At 28.6% G+C, this 6955-nt stretch overlaps 1 pseudogene; it reads right to left on the bottom strand.

Annotated features, from left to right (window-relative positions):
• Positions 1-5078: 5078 nt before the first annotated feature.
• Positions 5079-6639, bottom strand: LOC139881001 (CENP-B homolog protein 2-like; annotated as a pseudogene).
• Positions 6640-6955: the final 316 nt, after the last annotated feature.

The raw sequence follows: 6955 nt of genomic DNA, 5'->3' as shown, positions 1-6955 counted from the left end.
ATTATTTTTTTATTATTATTAACATGAGTTATATTCTATTTAATGTGATTTTGTTTAAACAAAAATTCTAATTCATATATAATATTCTATAGCATCTATTTATTTATTTTTTAATTAAAAATATCTATCTAATTTTTTAAAAACGAGTATACATTCACATACGACATACTATGTTTTGACTAAATAAATAAATCTATGTTTCAATTCTGTATAAGTATTAATTGTGTTTTTCCTGTAACCGACTTTATTATCGAATCAAAATTAGATATATTATTTTTTATTGGTGAATTAATATTTGGTACATGAAATTTTTTTTCCTATATATCGTCTAAAACAAAATTTAGTAATTAAATTATAACACACTATTTTTTTCCAACTCTATAATTAAATTCTTTATTTATAATCAAAATTTCATCATGTTTTATTTTTCATATTCTAATTTATCTTAGTTATAACAAACACACATATTATATGCTATATTAGAGTTAAATTTTATAATTAAATAATATAGTTATACTATCTTCTGACGGATGAGTCTTCGGACTATTATTTCATAATGAATGCATCTAGAATTATATATTCATACATATTTTATATATTATACTATAAAAGATTAAATGAATCAATTAATAATAAGGAAAAAAAGAATGTGTGGCGTTATTTGTAAATTTTTCCTTTCAAGTCGTAAAATATTCCTTGATTTATTTCTTTATCTTTCCTAATTATGTTACCAACACATTTCAAACTTAAAGAGGGTGAAAAATGGGAAATTGGGTGAAAATGAGAATAAAGTAAGCGGCAGAAAGCATGCAAATGAAATTATCAATGTTGAAGAGAATGTAAAAGCATGAGCGATAGAAAGAAGTTCAAGGTTGTAGATTTGGCACCTGTTAATGTTATCAAGGAGTTCTATGTTATTGGAAGTTGTAAATGCATATGTGGCCTATCAAATACTTATATTAAAAATAAAAATCGTAAAAGTTAAACTGTACTAGAGCGTGCAGGTTCATATACTTTATTAAGTGTTATTAACACTTAATGTAAAATAAAACTTTAAGAAATTTAAGTGAAAATAAGGTTTAATTTAAGAAAAAACAAAATTTTATTATTATTAAAAATTATTGTCTTTTAAAAAAAGGCTATTCATGAAAACTTACAAACCAATACTCATACTCAACTAATAAGAAATGAAACGAAATTTATATGGAGAATAGACTACAAGTTTAATTATAGGTGCAACATTTTTTTTTTTATAATAAATTGCCGGTACAACATATTAATAAATAAAATAAAACTTTTGTAAAGAAGGAAAAATGAAAATATAAAAATATAAAATAGTAAGATTTTGATTAGAAATAAAAATTTAATTAAAAAATTGAAAAAAAAATATTGTGGATCGTAATTAGATTTATAGCTTTTTAACTAAATTTTGACTCATATCCAATTGTGTTAACTCAATGATGTTTGTCAACCTTCATATACAATTTTTGTTTTATCATTTGTTTTTTTGTAGGTGTTTATTTATCCATCTATTTTTTTATAGTGAGGAGGAGAAAGATAAAATAAAAAAACTCAATTATCTGGAAATAAGATACGACGAAGAAAACTTATATCTTTCTTAACCTTGGTTTTGTGATTTTTTTGTTTTCTATGTAATGAAAAATCACTAGATCATATTTATTTACATTTACAAAATACTCAGGGTTTTCTATTTAAATTTATTACAACTAAAATTCAACTAAGGCACACCAAAGTTATGTATTTTCTTAAGATTTTTTATGTTTTGTTTTAAATTCTAATTTTGTAATGCCCGCAATTCTAATTAAGAAATTTTGATATGACATTTAAATGAAAACATAATCATACATACATTTTCATTATCATATTATAATTGTAAGATTAAAAAATCATGGAATGCTTGTTATGGATATAGGAATTTGATAAGTTAGTTATGGAATTGAATTAGTCAATTTTAATTCACTTATGTTAAAAATGTGACAATTTGATTTATACTATGAATTAGACTTTGAATTCTACATGACTATGCAATATATATATATATATATATATACATGCCTTTTATATGATTTCAGTAAAGGTAATAAGATAAGTCTTGGGTTAGTATTTGCTCATGGTTTGAAAATGATTAATCAAATTAAATAGTGATTGGTTAATTGTATTAATTTATATAAATAAATAAATGTTAATAATATATATATATAGCATAATAAAAGGGAAATGAGCAATTATCAAACTGTATAAAGGAAGTACACAAAATACTAATATAATTGCTTGAGATAATTGCAACCCAAGCAGGAAATTACATATGTATATATTTAAAAATATATGTAAACATTTGGAAACGGAAAACGGAATGGTGGACATTTGTAGTCCGACCGGCAATGGGAATGCCGGTCGGACTGTTTAATTAAGTTGATTAATTAACAATTTTTTTTTTAATTCAAAACCGGCATATGTAATGCCGGTTTGACCCAAATTTTTTTTTTCTTTGCCTTTCTAAGGCTTAATTAAGGAGAGAAAATTCTTTTTTTTTTTAATGAATACAGGACCGACAATCCCATTGCCGGTCCCAATGGTAATTAAGCTTTCCAAAACGTGATTAGCAAGACCGGCAATCCCATTACCGGTCCGACTACATGATGGGATTGCCGGTCCCAATGGTAATTAAGCTTTCCAAAACGTGATTAGCAAGACCGGCAATCCCATTACCGGTCCGACTACATGATGTTCACCTCTCCATCCTACTGTTCACAAAAGTAGCGCACCCGCAATCCAAGTCGGTTGCCAAAAGTGATATGAATGAATTTGAATTTTTGAGTGAAAAGTAATATTAACCAATGAGATAAAGTAGTGTTCTGTTATCTTTGACTGTGTTTAAAAGAAGAAACCGACTCACAGATATGGATAGACATGTATATGTACTCTCCTTTTATGTGCTTAAGACTCACTTCCATTAAAAAAAAAAAAAAACTTACGAGAGAGTTGAGAGCAAGCTGTTAAAGGAATCAAAAGGCTTCAATTCTAAAGGTAAAACCCTATTTTATATTTATAATTAGATAGATGTTCTCATTTTAAGTAGTTGATCATCTGTGTAGTAATCTAATAAGAAATACTTTTAATTTCCAAATCTAGAATGAACTCCTGAAGGTTAAACCTTCATTATAATCCATCCCTATATGTACCATGCATCTTCAGGACTTAATGTTTGATTAGATGATGGCATGTAAAATCATTAATTCAGTGAGTTAGGTAGTGTGATTATAATACAAGAAATTAAGTCAGGGAGAGTATCGATAAAGCTGTTGTCTGATAGATATATGGAAGTTCAACTACTAAGCTGACCTTGATTGAACTTTTTATGACTTGTTTTTATGTCAATAAATGGATGTTATGTTGGAATTTGAAGGAAATAACATGTATTGTGAACTTGGTAAGAAAGAAAAAGAAGAAAGAAATCCAACTTTCATGGTTGTTGTTTTATTTTACGGGATTAGTATGATTTTCTTGATTTTATTTGATTGTATGCTTATTTTGAGTGTCAAATTAGAATAGAAAAATTATGTCTTCAGTTTTGAGATGAATTAGTAGTCTTAAAGGATAGGTGAATAATGGATCCTCTAGTATGATTTCAATGAAAATCAAATATATTAGAATAATTAGTGAGTTCAAAGTACCTTAATAAATAATGAGTTAATGTGTTGTCCTGATTTCTATAATTAAATTGTTGTGTCGGGCAGCATGAATGAGTTCTAATTCATGTTAATTGTGGATGTGGATATTTTATATATAAATAAAATGATCATAGCAATGAATGACACAGTTTAAAGATTAATTAATTCCTGGTATAAGCCAATTTAGAATGCTAATGAAAATTAATTATGTATACATGATACTCTCTTAATGAAAGAATGTAACTGAGATTGTATGGAAATAATCTAGTTATCATGCTTGAATAAATATCATGAGCATTTAGGGAACATTAATGTACTGTTGACTATTTTTAAATATGTTTGTATCGGCTGTATGAATGAAATCAAGGAACTTGTGACGTAAGACTTAAATAATATAAGAATTTAGGTTATTCAAGGTGAGTGTATTATATTTTTTATCATGAAAATATTTATATATGGATTTACAATGCGATATATGTATGTATGTTTTTTGAAAACTGGACGGATCTTGAAAAGTTATAGAAAATTTTTTTAGAAAGTTTTCAGAAATATAAGAATAGAAAAATTCAAATACAGATAAAGAATTGACGGACAATCAGATAATGTCAGGTTTTCGGACCACCTAGTGACAGGTTATGCCCATATGATACGCTCATTCATGCTGGTTAGACCTCTAGGTAAATGATTCTCATTATGGTGACAACGTGACAGAAAGGTCAGGTATTTTTACGCAACCACCTTGAAGTCAGCCCTCTACCAAGGTTGGACGGTTATCTGCAAGGATAACCCAGAAGGAGCCAGTCTTAAAGTATTTTAAAAATGTTTAGAAATAGTTTTCATGGCTTGAGTTAGGTTTATGATATATAAAGTATAATATCCAGAACTTTCTTATACCGATTATGATTTTAATATCTAAATGTTTTATATGTTGTACAAAAGAAATGATGTATATTGATATAGAAATGTGTTTAGAAAAATTTGGTAGAAGATATAGTTCATTCACTAAGCTTTATGCTTACGTTTTCGAAAAATTGTTTATGTTCTTCCCTCTAGGTTAACTATCAAAGGTTAAAGTGAGCTTTTCCAAATTTAGATTTAATCAAGATATTCAGGCCAGGTTATGCGACAATAGAGTTCATGCCTTGTCTTCGTGCTTTAGATGTCGGTAAAAAAAATGTACTACAGTAGAAACTCTTTAAATTAATATTCGATAAATTAAGAAACTCTCTAAAATAATAAATTTGTCCGGTCCCGACTTGAGCCAATGGAAAAAATTGAAAAATTCGATAAAATAATAAGATAATAATTTTTCGGGAGATCCCTTTATAATTTTTGGTGCCAAGAAAATCATAAATTAAAAATTCATAGAAACTGAACAAAAAAATATTACATTTTATTAAAATATGATTCAATAGTTGTCTGTTTTCCTTTAAAGTTCAAGTCTATTTGGACCTCATCTCTAACTTTTCTTATTGCATCCAATAGCTCAGATGTTGCATTTTTGTATTGTATCATAAAGTTGTGAAGAGTATTCGACGCCATAAGTACTTTTTTTCGCGTAACAGGCACCAAAGACACCGTATCATCTTCGCCGTCATCCTCTGTATTATTTTCAATGATAGTACTCACAATATCTTCTAAATTTTGAACTTTCGAACATGCTTCATTTTCACCTGGATAGTTCATTAGATTGTCAATATCCATCTTATTACGATAGCCACATTGATTGATCATAATCTCGAGGTCTTGAGTTTCTTTATCAAAAGTGGATTCATCCAAATTTCTTGCAACGTCACTAGCTGAACGAATTTTACAGTGTCGAAAACAATTCGCTATTGTTTCTTTTCGAACATCTATCGTCCAAGCTGGGATTGTCAAAATGATAGCATCAAGGGCATTTATCTTCTCTGGATCAGATTGTCCCATCTCATAACCTTCCAATATTTTGCGGTAAAACCTTCTACGGTAATGCATCTTGAAAGCTCTTATTATCCCAGCATCGCAAGGTTGAATCTTTGATGTCATGTTGGGTGGCAAGAAGAACAATTCAACGTTTCTTAGCCCTTCAATATTTCTTGGATGTGCTGGACAATTATCCACCACAAGTAGAACTCTTCTACCATGCATCATTTAGTCAAATGAACGAACATATTCATCAAAAAGCACACTAGTCATCCATGATCTTTTGTTAGCTCGATACTGACAATCCAAGCTATTCATGTTGACATTCTTGAAGCAACGAGGCTTTGCATATTTCCCAATAATCTATAGAGGGATTTTTTCAGAGCCATCTTCATTGCAACAAATAACTACCGTCAGCCTTTCTTTATCTTGTTTTCTTCCTTCAAATTATTTTGTTGTTAGTGAATGATCAGCTTGTAGCCTATAAAACAACACAGTTTCATCCATATTGAAAACATCTTTCATAGAGAACTGATCAATTTTCTCCCGAATCGATACCAATTTCTGCTCCATATCTTGTACATCAACAGACCCACTCTCGCCATAACGACGAAATGACTTTATGCCATGTCGGTGATTGAATTTCCCAAGCCATCCTATAGAGAAGTTAAAATCTGAATCATCATGAGGTACACGAGTTTCATTGTATATCTTGCCTTCTGCAAAATTAATTCTCAATATTCACACGTTCTTGATGCTGGAGAAACCACTCATAAACAACTTTCTCCATGTCAGGATATTTTACTGGTTTGTGTCTTTTGATCTCTACTCTTCCCTTTTCTATTTCAGTAGAGAGATAGTCATCTGACTGCTTAAGTGTGTTTGATATAGTTCATTGACTAACTTTCAACTGAAATTTTCCCTCAAACCATCTCTGCAAGTCTTTTTGTGTGCTTGCAGGATTATCTCTCTTGTACTCACACAATTCCTTACGTATTTGATCTGACATAGTTGATTTTGCAACACCTTTTAGATGAGAAGCCATCTTGTGAGACATGGTTTGAATACTGTAACACATAATAGATTTATTTAGGCTAGAATATGTTGTGATTGTATTCAATACAAAACACTCAATTTATAGTACAATGTATATAATACAAATTCTTTACTAATAAGGATTGTACAATACAAATCTTTTATTAATAAATATTGTAGCCTATTCTAATTTCATATGTAGAAGGATAAGAAAATAAAAACATAATACAATAAGGAAAATATGAATTACGTTGCATCAGTTAAAATTTTTTTAAATTAATAATTATTAATTTATCGATAAATTAATAACTCTCTAAATTAATAAA

The sequence above is a fragment of the Rutidosis leptorrhynchoides genome, unplaced genomic scaffold (genome assembly GCF_046630445.1).
Source record: "Rutidosis leptorrhynchoides isolate AG116_Rl617_1_P2 unplaced genomic scaffold, CSIRO_AGI_Rlap_v1 contig102, whole genome shotgun sequence".
In the NCBI taxonomy this organism is placed as follows: domain Eukaryota; kingdom Viridiplantae; phylum Streptophyta; class Magnoliopsida; order Asterales; family Asteraceae; genus Rutidosis; species Rutidosis leptorrhynchoides.
The sequence above is the reverse complement of the archived record's forward strand: the minus strand, read 5'-3'. Positions and strand labels throughout refer to the sequence as shown.